Source organism: Perognathus longimembris, chromosome 10, assembly GCF_023159225.1.
Source record: "Perognathus longimembris pacificus isolate PPM17 chromosome 10, ASM2315922v1, whole genome shotgun sequence".
Lineage (NCBI taxonomy): Eukaryota > Metazoa > Chordata > Mammalia > Rodentia > Heteromyidae > Perognathus > Perognathus longimembris.
Genome location: NC_063170.1, coordinates 25445804 through 25459014, shown reverse-complemented (window position 1 = coordinate 25459014; position 13211 = coordinate 25445804). Strand labels below are relative to the sequence as shown.

Genomic DNA, 13211 nt, shown 5'->3' with positions numbered 1-13211 from the left:
CACTGGAGGCCACTCTGTGTCCTGGTTTCTCCTCCAGTGCAAACAAGAGTGGGCATGAAGTGAGAGCTCCTCCACCCTCCCAAAGTCTCTTCTGCGAATCTGTCTTGAGGAGCAATGGCCTTAGGATGAGTCAGGCAAGCCTTGACTCAAATCCTCTTATCTGTGTGGTCTGGGGCAAATTCTTCACCTCTCTGAAGCTCACTTCTTCCTGGAGAAGTAGGTATTATAGTCCTATTTTACAAGCAGAGGGTGCTCAGTCACAGGAAGCGAGGGGTCCCAGCAGTAAAGATACTCTTTTTCTAGGGGTGTTTCTAGTCTGTGGATCCTCTCCTATGCTGGAAGATTCCACTCCAAGTGAGGCCTTGAGGCAGAGACTGACACTTTCCTGCCCACCCCCTTCCAGGGCAGAGTATGACCAATGTATGTATGACCTAGTTCTGACCAATGACCAGCATCTACACTGAATTTGGACAGGAACTAGGATAAAAGGAAGCAGAATTTCCCCAGCAATGCTAGGGTCCCTGTATGGCTGAGTGTGAGCTGAGATGTGGTCTTTGCTATTGCACGGCAGGGCCAGGGATATGCTGTAGGTTGGCATCCTGCCCCTGACCTTTCCCCGCTGTCCATTCCCCAGCTCACCTTAGTGGGGCCTGGGACTTTAACATGTTCTTAAAAATCCCCTTTCTGCTTCCACTGAACAGTTCATTTCTGTTGATTAGATCTAGGAACCTGATGGGTACAGTTTCCTGCAAGGCTTAGCCCAAGCAACCTTGCTCAGATTATTTAGGAAACAGGGATGGAAGTACTTTTTATTAGACAGTTTGCCACCCAGGATCTTAGTAAAAGGCTACTTAGGTGAGTCAGAGATTCTCATCAAGGTGCTAACCTTTTGTAAACTCAGTCCCAGTGAACAACTGTCTCTACTCATCACAGTTGTTGTTGAACTTCCAGCATCCTGAATTATACTTTTTAGAGAAGAATCTGATTTTCCTAAATGCAGGATTTCATAGAGTCTGAAGAGGTGGCATCAAAGAATCCCTGGATGTCACACCAAACATTGGCAAATGATTTCCTGTTGAAAGAAGAAAACAGTCGTTGGGGAGGCAGCCAACTAAGCTACCCAATATTTGATGTTCAATAATAATTGATTGTCAAATCCTTAAAATGTCCAAGAGGAAGGCACAACATCGAAAAACTGAGGTAACCTTTGAATCCTTCTGTTCAAATTAATTTCTTGGTGCCATAGGTGAAAATCTGGAGTGAGGGAAAGAGTATATGTTGCTACCAAAAGAATTTGGACAAAAGTTGATGCCCCCCAAATCAATACTTGAATCTTTTTTCTAAGAATTAACCCTACTACATTGATTGCCAGTACATTTTTCCCATAGAACACAAAATGAAGTCATTGTCAAAACTTTTGGTTCAGTTTTGAAGATAAGGCCTCTACTTGAATATTGTATGTGTGTATGTGTATATGTGTGTGTGTGTGTGTGTGCATGCACACGCATGCCCATGCGTGCCAGTATTGGGATTGAACTCAGGGTTTGTGGGCTGCCTCTTGGCCTTTTTGCTCATGGCTAGTGCTCTACCATTTGAACCATACCTTCACTTTTGTTTTTTTGGTGGTTAATTGGAGATAAGAGTCTCCGGGACTTTTCTTCTTGGGCTGGCTTTGAACTGTGATCCTCAGATTTCAGCCTCCTAAGTAAGGTAGGATCCCAGTGTGAGCTACCAGTGCCTGCCCTTCACTTAAACATCTTATCCACTGGTAACTAAGAAATGCTGGTTCTTACAGTATATAGCCTTGACCAAGAACCAGTTACCCTTGAGAGTGAAGCCAGTGGGGGGGGACAATGCCTCGATTCCCAATCTTCTGCCCAATGCTCTCCCCACTGGCCACACATAGTATACTCTGGGCATTGCCCCTCTCTCTACCCCAGGTCCACGGGGCCTGCTAGTGCTCCATGCAGATCTAGGCTATGAAGCCCCACATGCATGAATCTTTGGCCAAGTCTGTGCCCAGCCCTTCACATCCTGTCTGACCCTTCTGTCACAGACAGGAACTGGGCAGAAGGGCCAAAGCTACCCAGCAGCGTTGGGCCACCCAGGAATTCTGGTCACCATGGCTGCTCTAATTGCTTTTTCCTCTTGCTTCCTCCTCAGGCTTTCTGCATGCTGATGGTGTGGAGCTGGGTCTCCACTGGATTGCACTGCTATTTTTTTAGCATCCCGACTAGTGTGTCCGGTTGACTGAGACATTTCGGAGAAGAAGCAGGTGCATTTACTTTTCAAGTATTATTTTACTAATCAATTGAAAAATTACCTTCATGAATGACAGAAGCGCAGACCTTTGGAGTATTTCATTAAAGGGAGCAAACATTAATTACGAATCCAGCCTAACCTTGCACAGACATAAATTATGGGCCTGATCTATTTTCTCTGTGCTTAATTGCAAGCAGTGACTAGTTCTTTAAATTATTGTCTGCTAGGCCTCCAATGGAAAGAGAATTTATGGAGTGGTACCCAGAGGCCTTGTTGGTGGCTTTGCTACTCGGTGGGGATGGATAGAGAAGGAGAAGGCCACATCAGAGGACACAGGGTGGCATAGGTGCCCTAGGGAATGTGTCACAGCTTTGTAAATAATGAAGAAAAGAACATTTTCCAAAACCATGTTTCCAGCAATCTTTCTGATCTGGTCTCTCAGAAGTGGGCCTGGTATCCTGATGAAGTGGGCAAGGGGAGAGACAGGTGTTTCTTCCTCTATTTACTTGTGGCCACCTCTCAGAATCCTGTCATGATGGCTATGTCAACCCAGGGAGATGGTGCCACTGTATATAAAGGCTCTGATGGGGATGTTCTGCATCAAACTGAGCTTTCATTATTTCAGATAGTTTGTGTCTTTGCTTCATTGGCATGTTGGTGGGCTAAGGACCTGGGGCTAGTGGAAATTCAGGATTTATCCTGGGGCACATGGCCATGACTTCAGTTGTGAGGCCCTGCCAGCTCTATGTGGATCCTGTCGTGGAGGCAGGGCCTGGCCACAGTGCTCCTGGCTGGAAGTGAGTAGCTCCATACTGGACACACTAAACAGGGATATGAGCACCAGAACCTTCCTAGGGAAGACATGTGGTCACGGTGAGCAGTGGGAGGGGTCTCTCCCTGGCCTTTGCAAGGGAAGGAGATTCTGGGCCACAGACAGTCTTTCTTCTGTAAGGTGTGTGTGTGTGTGTGTGTGTGTGTGTGTGTGTGTGTGTATTCATTGTCCTAAAAACTTACTGGAGGCCACACTTTGGTGGCTCATGCCTATAATCTTAGATACCCAGGAGACTGAGATCTGAGGATCACAGTTCAAAGCAAGCTGGGCAGGAATGTCTGTGAGACTCCTATCTCCAGTTAATCCAAAAAGTCAGAAGTGCAGCAGTGGCTAAAGTGGTGGAGTGCTAGAAAAGTTTAGAGACAGTGTCCAGGCCCTGGGCTTAAGATCTAAGATTAGCACAAAACAAAACAACCCAACTGATCAAGTCGAGCTTATTGATTGGGGACCACAGTCTTCTCTCTCTGAATGGTGAGAGAGAGAGCAAATAGACACCACTGTACCCTCTGCTGCCTGCCTGGGGCTTCTGGGGCATTTGGACTTCTCAAGGGCCTCAGACTGGGCTGGGAACAAACAAACCCTCATCTTGTCTCAGGCCAGGCCACTCACAGCAGCTTCAATGAGGGCTGATGACAGAAGGGAGAGAATGATGGTGCCTCTATGGGTGTGTTTGAGCATCCCGGGCCTTTCCAAAACTGAATCCTTTTAAGGTTTGGTATCTTTGCTATTTTCAGCCATCTCAGGAGTAATTGTTTTTGTGATGTTTTCTCTCTGTCATTGGTAAGCTCTGCCTGGTTTGTGGCATTTTCTCCAGCAATAACAAATCTAAAACCAAGAGGACAGGGCCCAAAAGTAATGGGACTATTGTGACAGGATTACTTGGGGCCAGACTGTCTCCAAAATCCCATCAGCCTTCTGGTGCAGGCATGTCTATCTGAAAAGAAAAGGAGAGATGATGCAAAATTTAACATAATACTGAAATCAGAATTAAGAAGTCGATTGTGTCCTAGTTTCTTTACTATCAGTAAGTCTTGGTGGCTGGAAACAGATGACATGTTGAACTAAGAAATGAGGACTCTTGGCAAAGGTCAAGATTTCCCACAAGGAAATCTTCCTCAAGATTTCCACAAGTAGGAAACTAGCTTGGAGCTGGGAACAGGGGTGCCATAATCTCCTCTAGCTTGTAGGAAATGTGTGTGTATGTGTGTGTGTGTGTGTGTGTGTGTGTGAGAGAGAGAGAGAGAGAGAGAGAGAGAGAGAGAGAGAGAGAGAGAGAGAGACTTCCTGAAAACTCTCTTGGAAGCACTGAGAGGACTTGAGGACAGGAGAGGTCCTGTGGGGCAGGTGGGGTTAAGGCCTCTGGAATTTGATATATCTCAATGCAATATGATTTCAGGGGGACCTGAGGAAGACTGGGTCAGGAGTGAATGTTCTGGTGTCTTGTGTTGGCTACTCTGTCTCCATGCACTGCTCTGGGCTCCATGCACTGAGTTGTCATCTCCACAGAACTGACAGAAATGACTGGGGACAGAAGGCTGAGTGGGGAGGACCTGCTGGCAGGAATCCTGACCACTTTGGTGAGGTGGCACAGGCAGTCCATGACAACTCTGGGGGAAAGGCTAGCTGGGGTCTCTCATTGGTTGAGCAAAATGAGAGAATGCCACCCATCCATGTTCCCAGTCTCCTTTGCACCCTGAGAGTGCTCTACCAATAGATATACCTATCCTTGGCTTTCCATCAGATGTAAAGAAGCAGTAACTTGGCAAAAAAATCATTCCAGAAGAGACTGCTTCCCATTGTTGGGAGCACAGGGGTGTACCACCACATCCAGCTTCTCTCAGTGGAGTCTCGTGGCTTGTATGCCTAGGCTGGCCTGGAACTGAGATCTTCCCAGTCTCAGCTCCCACCCACCCCATATAGATCCACAGAGCTCGCTGGCTTTCTCTGCCATATGAGTTAGCCAATTACAGGGAATTGTCTGTTTCCTTTAACTGCAAATTACACAGCACTTAGCCTTAGGAACAGCTGCATCCAAGACATACATACACATACATATATATATATTCATATTCATATATATGTATGGCTATGACTCAATTTCAGTTCTTGCCCTTATACCACTTCAGTATGGAAAAGCTTCTCATCTCAGCAGTAGCAAAATAACTGTCAGGGGCTCCAGAATAAATACAATCTCACCAGTTAACAGAACTAGTGCTTCCTCCCCACCAGTTTTAGCTAAAATCCCAGTGCTGACTCTTATTTGGCCATCTTGAATCTCATGTTCTTTCTTGAGCCAATCACTATGCTCAGGGAAATGGGATGAGCCTGACTGCGTGGAACTGAGACAAATACCTACCTTCCCTCGAAGCAGGTAGAGTCTTCCATTACCTAAACTTTGTGAGCTGAAAGTAGGAAGAGTAAGAGTGGTTGCCCAGAGAGAAATGTTTCTCTTGTGGTAAAAGCACCCAATATCTACTGAACACTTGCAGACATTTGCTTTTGAGTGTGGTCTGTATAGAGATCTTCCTAGGAATTTAGAGCATTCCTGGGTGTTTGTACACACAGCTAGCACCCTCTAGTATCCAAGTTCCCAGCAGGAGTCCACTGTGCTTCTAATCAATCACCTTTTCAATCATTCTAGGACAGAGGAAGCTTGGGTCCTGGCTCTGTCACTCTTCCCACCTGTCACCTTGAGTCATCTTTCTCTTAATTGGCCTCAGTTTCCCATTGTGTGAGGTTGACAGCTACTATGAGCAGATCATATCCAGGAATCTCCAGCTGTGACATCACAGGTGTCTACGGGAGGTCGTTTTTGCTGGGAAACTTTACCCTGTGTCTCATAAGCACAAATAGGAAAATTCAATGAACATTGGGTTGGGGCCGAGGATTCTTGCTAATCCATCCTTGCTTTATTTTTGTAGAATAATTCAATTCAAAAATTCAATTCAACAAACATTTATTGAGTGGTTATCAGAGTCAGGATAAACCCAGCATTTACAGAATTGCTTTTATGTTTGCAAAAGTCCATTCCCTGCTAATACCTTGTGAGTACTATACAGGTGTTGAGGAGCAGGACAAATCAGGAGACTTTATTTTACAGATGAGGACAGCAAGGACTCTCTAGGCCAATGCCAGCTCCTCCTCATCCAGATTCGCACATGCTTTTCCTGCTCCCAGTTGTGCTTGTACATTTTGTATGATTAATACTGATCTTTCCCACTCCTATGTCTGTCCCATCTGGAGAGATCAGGGCTGTTTTGTTCCTAACATGGTGTTTGGCACATAGCCATTTCTCAGTGGATGTGTGTTGAATGAATGCATGCATAAAAGAAGGAAGAAAGAGTGAGGGAGGAAGGAGAAGATGGAGAGGGGAGAGGGTGGGAGGAAGGGAATCAAGAGGCATTTTAAAGATATTTTTCAACTTACCATACAGCTTTGATCCAACCTCTCCCTCCTTGGGCTCAGTTTCCTCCTTTGTGAAATGAATAGTGATTTCCCAGCAGGCTTTGTATCAGGGTGATGGCTGTCCTGATAGTACCTTTGCTTTTCTGATTCAGAATTTCTGAGGGTAAGACCCAGTTATCTGCACTTCTAGAAAGCTCCCAGTTGATTCCGTCAGTCTGTTAGCCCTTTAGCCTTTTGGAATGTCTGCATGAAACTCTGAGGATCTGTCCTCAGGGTTGACATCGTGGGCTTCCAAATGATGCTCACACCTAGTCCATTTGAATATCTCCCTTTATTCCAGCTGCCACCTGGGTAGCCTCTACAGAGATAGTACCAACATGACCTGGCGGTTGCCATTGCCTCATTCTGCTCCAGTGAGCACCAGGTAATTTGTGTCAAATTTTATTCTCCTTTCTCCAGCCTTTCCCTCCACCCCTGGGCTGTTAGAGGGCAAGCTCTTGGATCTCGCCTTTGGATCACAGTACTCCCATGCTGGGCTAATGACACAGGGGGTGTGCCCATGCCAGTCGGGTCCTGCCACTTTCACAGAGAGCTATACACTTATGAGGGCGTGAGCGGGCCCCAACCATTTCCTCAGCTGGAGAGAGATGATAGGTTCAGTGGCTGGTAGAGAAGGAACTAGGTGCGCAAATAGCACAGCAAGTGCAGAAGGCAATGTTTGGCAAAGCCAAAGAATTCTACTTGGTACAGACAAACCACCCTGGGAGGGACAGATGCTCAGTCTTGAAACAATAGCACAGAGACCCCTGCTCTACTGTTTCAAAGGTGGCACAAGTCATGCAAAGGAGCCCTGGGTTGGGCACCATTCACACTTTAAGACTCAGCTTGCAGTTGCTGATGGCTCATGCCTGTAATCCTAGCTACTCAGGAAGCTGAGATCTGAGGATCAATGCCAGTCCGGGCAGGAAAGTCTATGAGACTCTTATCTCTAACAGTGTAGAGACAGCCCCCTGACACACGATCTAGGGAGGTGACAAGAGCCCTGTCACACAGTCCAGCCAAGTAGGCATCCTCTCCACGAGTGACTGAGGTTCCAGAGTCCTTCACCCCATGCACAGGGCCCACACAACAGGCTCCCGTGTATTTGAGGGAAATTGACTTTGGATTGCATTCATACAAATCCAGAAAGGGGAGCAATGATTCTCAGAATTCAGATGAAAAAACATAACATAGTTAATATTAAATAAAGCGATTGGGCAATCCCATCCTCCCATTTCTGTCTCATGGTTTCTGCTGATGTGGCCTTGATCAAGGCCTGTTTTGTTTATGATTAATGAATGACTCACCGTGAGCTGCTTTCTGTTTATTCCATACTCATTATGAATTTGAAGAGGTCACCTCGGACTTGGCACCCAAAGGGAAGGCTACGGAATTCAGAGAAAAGTCCTAATAGCTCTGAAGCCTTTCAGGGTTACTGGATGAATACCTTCCCAGTGACCACCTTCTTGCAACGCTTCAGAAACATTAATTTATTGAGCACCTACTATGTACCAGGTGCTGCTTGAAATAAGTAAAAACAGTCACCTTCACTGTCTGCACACAAACAAATCACAATCTGGGCCCAGTCCTTGATCCACCTGGCACTCTGTTCTCCACATGGGCTTGACAGGTTTCTTCTCCTGGATGGCCTGGATAAGGGGCCTTTCTTTAAAGTTTCTCCAGCTCTCTTATGTCTACACTTCCAGAACCAAAAGAATAAGCAAAAGAAGCTGGTTTTCAGTGTCCTTAGAGCTGATTTTTCTTCCTGATCCTGTGGACCTCTTACCACATGGCCCTGAGTGGACCACACTTCTCTCCACAGGTCAGGGTTTCTCCATCAGGGAACTGGATTAAATCGGTGTGAGGCTGAGGCTAAGGGAGCCTTGATAACTGCATGTGTCTACTCTCTAGCTCACTGCATCCTGCTCCCCGGAGATACACACCTGGCACACTTGCTCACTGGTTACCAGGTCCTTTGTGTGTGATCTCAAATTAGCCACCCTGAGTCCTTCCTGTTCTGCCACCCTGTGGCTCTAGAAGAGGAAGGGAGGTGTGTTCGACCATGCAGTGCCCTTCCCACTAGGATTGATGTCTGGATTTGTGAGAGAGGGTCCCCAAAGTTTCCGAGCACCTCATCAGCTCTCAGGTCCTCCTGGCTGTAGTTTCTAGCTACCAATCTTCCCCCAAAGCACTCAGGAGAGCCAGGCCACCATGCTTGCCTCCTGCCAGCCTGCTGTGAAGGAATGCACGGCCATAGGGCGTGGAAAAACCCAAGTTCAGGATGAATGGTATGCAGCCATCCCTGCTCTTCAGCCAGGGATTGAGACTGGGGTGGCAGAGGCCAGGGACAGGTGGGCAATGAGGCTGGAAGAAGGTTCAGCATCACATCAACACACTGCTTTTCCATGCTGGCCCCAGGACCTAGGATCACCTGTCTTCCAGTCTGCCCGCCTTGTTCATTTCTCTGATAATCCCAGCAGGTAATGTCTAGGGAGAGGGGATCTTGGAGGTTTCTGGTCCCTGAGGACTCTATGTCCAGATTATTTATTAAGAGTCTGGCCACTCAAAAGGCTGAAATCTGAGGATCACAGTTCCACACTAACATGGGCAGGAAAATCTGTGAGATTCTTATTCCCAGTTAACTGCCCCCCAAAAGCCAGAAATGTAGCTGTGGCTGAAGTAGAGCACTAGCCTTGAGGAAAAAAAGCTAACAGACAGTGCCAGTCCCTGAGCTCAAGCCCCAGTACTTACACACACACACACACACACACACACACACACACACACACACACACACACACACCCCCTACTGTGTGCCAGGCAGCTCTAAGGCCTATGAAATTCTCGCCTGGGAAGATATTGATTGCATCCTAAACACATTACCAGAAACAAATGTTCTATATGACACCAGAGAAAACTGTTCTGTGCATTCGCAAGGTTTTAGAGAGGAGGAAAGGCCAAGGCGTTGGGGTTGAAGGGACAGGCAACTGGGCGGGGTGGTAGCCTGGGCAGGGTGTGGGCAGAGCTGTGCTCAGGATGAATCTGGACAGACAGGTGGTGAGTTCAGCCACCACGGTGAAAAATGACATGGGCTCCAGGGACATGAATAACCCCCTACTGGACTTGAAACGACACACTCCAGTTTCCAGATTGGCTGCCCATCTTTTGACTTGATCTTTGGAAGAAAGTTGTAAGATTGGAAACTGGATCCAGATCCCCATTGGGAAAAGATTTCTTAGAATCGTATGAAAGGCAATTCTGGCATGTTTAGGCTGTGTACTTGTTTCCTAAGGATGCCCTGTCCTGGCGCTCCATCAGGCTGGCCTCGCTGGAGGATGAAAGTCAATGGTATGATGTCAGGAAGGCTGGGCTCCCTCTGGAAGCAACATGGAAGGTATCCTTGCTTCTTTCAGATTCTGGAGGTGCTTGTCATGCCTTGGCCCACAGCAACGTGACCCTCGTCTCTTCTGTGGCCCTCACATAGCCTTCTTTCCTTCCTCCCTTCCTCCCTTCCTTCCTTCCTTCCTCCCTCCCTCCCTTCCCTTCCTTCCTTCCTTCCTTCCTTCCTTCCTTCCTTCCTTCCTTCCTTCCTTCCTTCCTTCCTTCCTTCCTTCCTTCCTCCCTCCCTCCCTCCCTCCCTCCCTCCCTCCCTCCCTCCCTCCCTCCCTCCCTCCCTTCCTTCCTTCCTTTCTTTCTTTTTTTTGGGGGGGGGAGGGGACCTGAGCACTGTCCCTGGCTTCTTTTTGCTCAAGGTTAGCTAGCACTCTGCCACTTGAGCCACAGTGCCACTTCTGGATTTTTCTGTTCATGTGGTACTGAGGAATCAAACCCAGGGCTTCATGCATGCTAGGCGAGCGCTCTACCGCAAAGCCACATTCCCAGCCCCTTTCTTTTTAATTCATTTATTTTGCCAGTAGTGGGATTTGAACTCAGAGCCTCACACTCTCCTTTCGCTTTTTTGCTCAAGGCTGGTGCTGCCCCTTTACCCATACTTCTACACCTGGAATTTTGCTAGATAATTGGAGAGAAGAGTCTTTTGTATTTGCCTGGGTGGATCTGCCTGGGTGGCTTTGAACTTCCATCCTCAGATCTCAGCCTCCTGCGTAGCCAGGATTATAGGCATGAGCCACTGGCACCCTCTTATTGTTGCTGCTGCTGCTGTTGCTGCTGCTGCTGATTATTATTATTATTTTTATAAATGAGGATACCAGTCACATTGGAATCAGGGCCCACCTTAATAGTAGTGCAGTATGGCCTCACCTGAACTTCAGTAGGTCCTCATTACTTGTGGGCTCTGTATTTTCTATTTACCTACTCATGAGCATTTATTTGTAACCCCTAGATCAATACATGGTCATTTTCAGATACAGCCAGAGCAGTGAAAATCTGAGTTCCCAGCCAAGTAAAACAAAGCGGTGCTCTGTCCTCTGGATTCAGCCTTATGAGACATTCACTTCTGCATTTTTTAAATTTTTGTGCTTTTTCTCCTGACAATTTTGCTGTTTAACATGGCCCCAGGCACAGAGCTGAAGTGCTGTGTGTGGCTCATGAGTACACAAAGGCTGATATCCTTTATGGAGGAAAGACCAAGTTAGATCCGCTTGCCACAGACATGGGTCATGGTACGGAGTTCCAGGTGACTGAGGCAGCAATCTGTAGGAATAACTTCTGTACTGACAGTGGCCACATAAAGTATACCCACAGAAGTGCCCCTGATGGTTTGGGGGACCAGAGATTCCCAGTGTCTATTTCCCTGGGGAGCACTATCTTACAGTTCTGTAATTCAGAGAGCTTCGCTGACAAAGCATGACAGAAATCACAGTGGCAAAGACCTTATTTCTGGATAAGGTCACATGGTGAGGTGCTAGGTGGTCAGGGATTCGGGGAGGACACTACTCACCAAGTGCTGGCCTCCAACCTCTGCTACCTTGTCCACACACAAAGTCTCCCAATGGTCAGCCATTGGGTCCTTCATGGAACCTTGTTAATGGTGTGGGGTTCTAGACCCCACTCCAGACATCATCATTCCTTTGGTCTGGAGTGGGGCAGAGAAGTCTGTATTTGAAAGTGACTTCCCATCAATGTCCGATGGCTGCTGGCATGCCCACAGATCATTTCCCTCTGGACTCCAGTGTCTACATTTCAGATTCCCCTTCCTGGGAGAGAAGGACACAGATACAGTCCTCTCTTCAGCCAGGGCTGGGTTGGGGGTGGGGGAGGCTCAGCCCCACCCCCTTCTGAGGTTATGAGGAGGAAGAAGTTTCCAGTGGTCTTTGGGGTCCTACTTTAGCCCCCACATTAGGACATTGAACTCGATCACAAGACTTCCATGTTATTTCTCCTCTCTCTGGGCAGTTTGTGGCCTCATTTCTGCCAGACTGTATCTTACGCACACTGGAGCCTAGGCTGAATGTCTGTGAGGAAATCTGGGGTGCTGGTCATGTGTCATGTAGCAGCAAGTACTCTGCTTCTGCCTCAGAGGCCCAGAGTTCTACCCATGGGCAAGAGCTGGCCTTCTGTGAGCTGGCATGTACTTCTGTGATATGAGCATGTTGATAACTCATCGTGTCAGAGGGTGTGTGAAGTTTAGGTAAGAAAACACAATGGAGAAATAAACAAGATGGTACCTGCTTATCTGGGTGTCGGATTTTCAACTCTCTGAATTTGCTTCCTGAAATAAAGAAGACTACAAAATCTTCAACAGAAAACCCTCTCTAAAGGAAGTGGATGATATCCACAAACATTCTTCTTTGCTAAGAAATTCTTGATGCTCATATTACATCCATTTTTCACAAGAATTGGTCTCATATTAGAAGTCATTGGAAGTGGCTCTTTAGAGATGAACTGATGTTAGATGGAGATTCTTTGATTACAGCAGGAAGAAGGAACAAGAAAGTGGATGAAGGTGCCAAAAAAACAGTGTGACTCAGGAATAGCTATGGGGCTGTTTAATCTAAGAACCAGCTGCATACTTGTCTGTAAGCATGACAGCTTCATTGCTGTCATTTTGCTAATGAAACATTTTTAAGTTTTAAGAAGAGCAAAGCTTTCAGAAAGACCACTTGCTTGAAACCCACTCCATATCAGCTTTGTGATCCTTAGGGAAATCTACTTTACCAGAGCCGAGATACACATTTCTGCACATGCACTCATGAAGACATAATGATATTTGTGTAGTTTTGACCACAGTAGTTAGGACTAGCATTTTGCCCTGACATGTTATAGCAACAAAGCACATCAAAATTCCAAAGCATCTCTTAAAAGCATTTGCTTCTCACAATGACTCTCACTGACCCACCATCCATCCATCCATCCATCCATCCACCCATCCATCCATCCATCTGCTTACCCATCTACCTTTCCATCTCCCCATCTATTCTTATTCCCCTCAACTTATCCATTTATCTAGTCATCCATCCATCCATCTACCTATCTGCCCATCTACCTATCCATTTACTTGCCCATCTATACATCCATTTGCCCACCTATTCATCCACCCACCCATGCATCCATTTGCCCATCCATCCATCCATCCATCCATCCATCCATCCATCCACACACCCATCTTGTGATTGACACTGGCTACTTATACAGTAGTGAGCAACACATCCAAAAGGCTTCTTCCCTATAGAACCTCATGACTGATGAAGAGACAGACCACAGATAGGAGAGG

General features: G+C 46.9%; 1 long non-coding RNA gene across 1 annotated transcript; it reads right to left on the bottom strand.

The window, feature by feature from the left end:
• Positions 1-693: 693 nt before the first annotated feature.
• On the bottom strand, positions 694-5085 carry LOC125357986. Its single transcript, XR_007212251.1, has 3 exons — positions 4497-5085; positions 3974-4028; positions 694-1072 (listed from the first exon to the last, which is right to left on the bottom strand). It is a non-coding gene; the product is annotated as an uncharacterized LOC125357986 (long non-coding RNA).
• Between the last annotated feature and the right edge of the window lie 8126 nt (positions 5086-13211).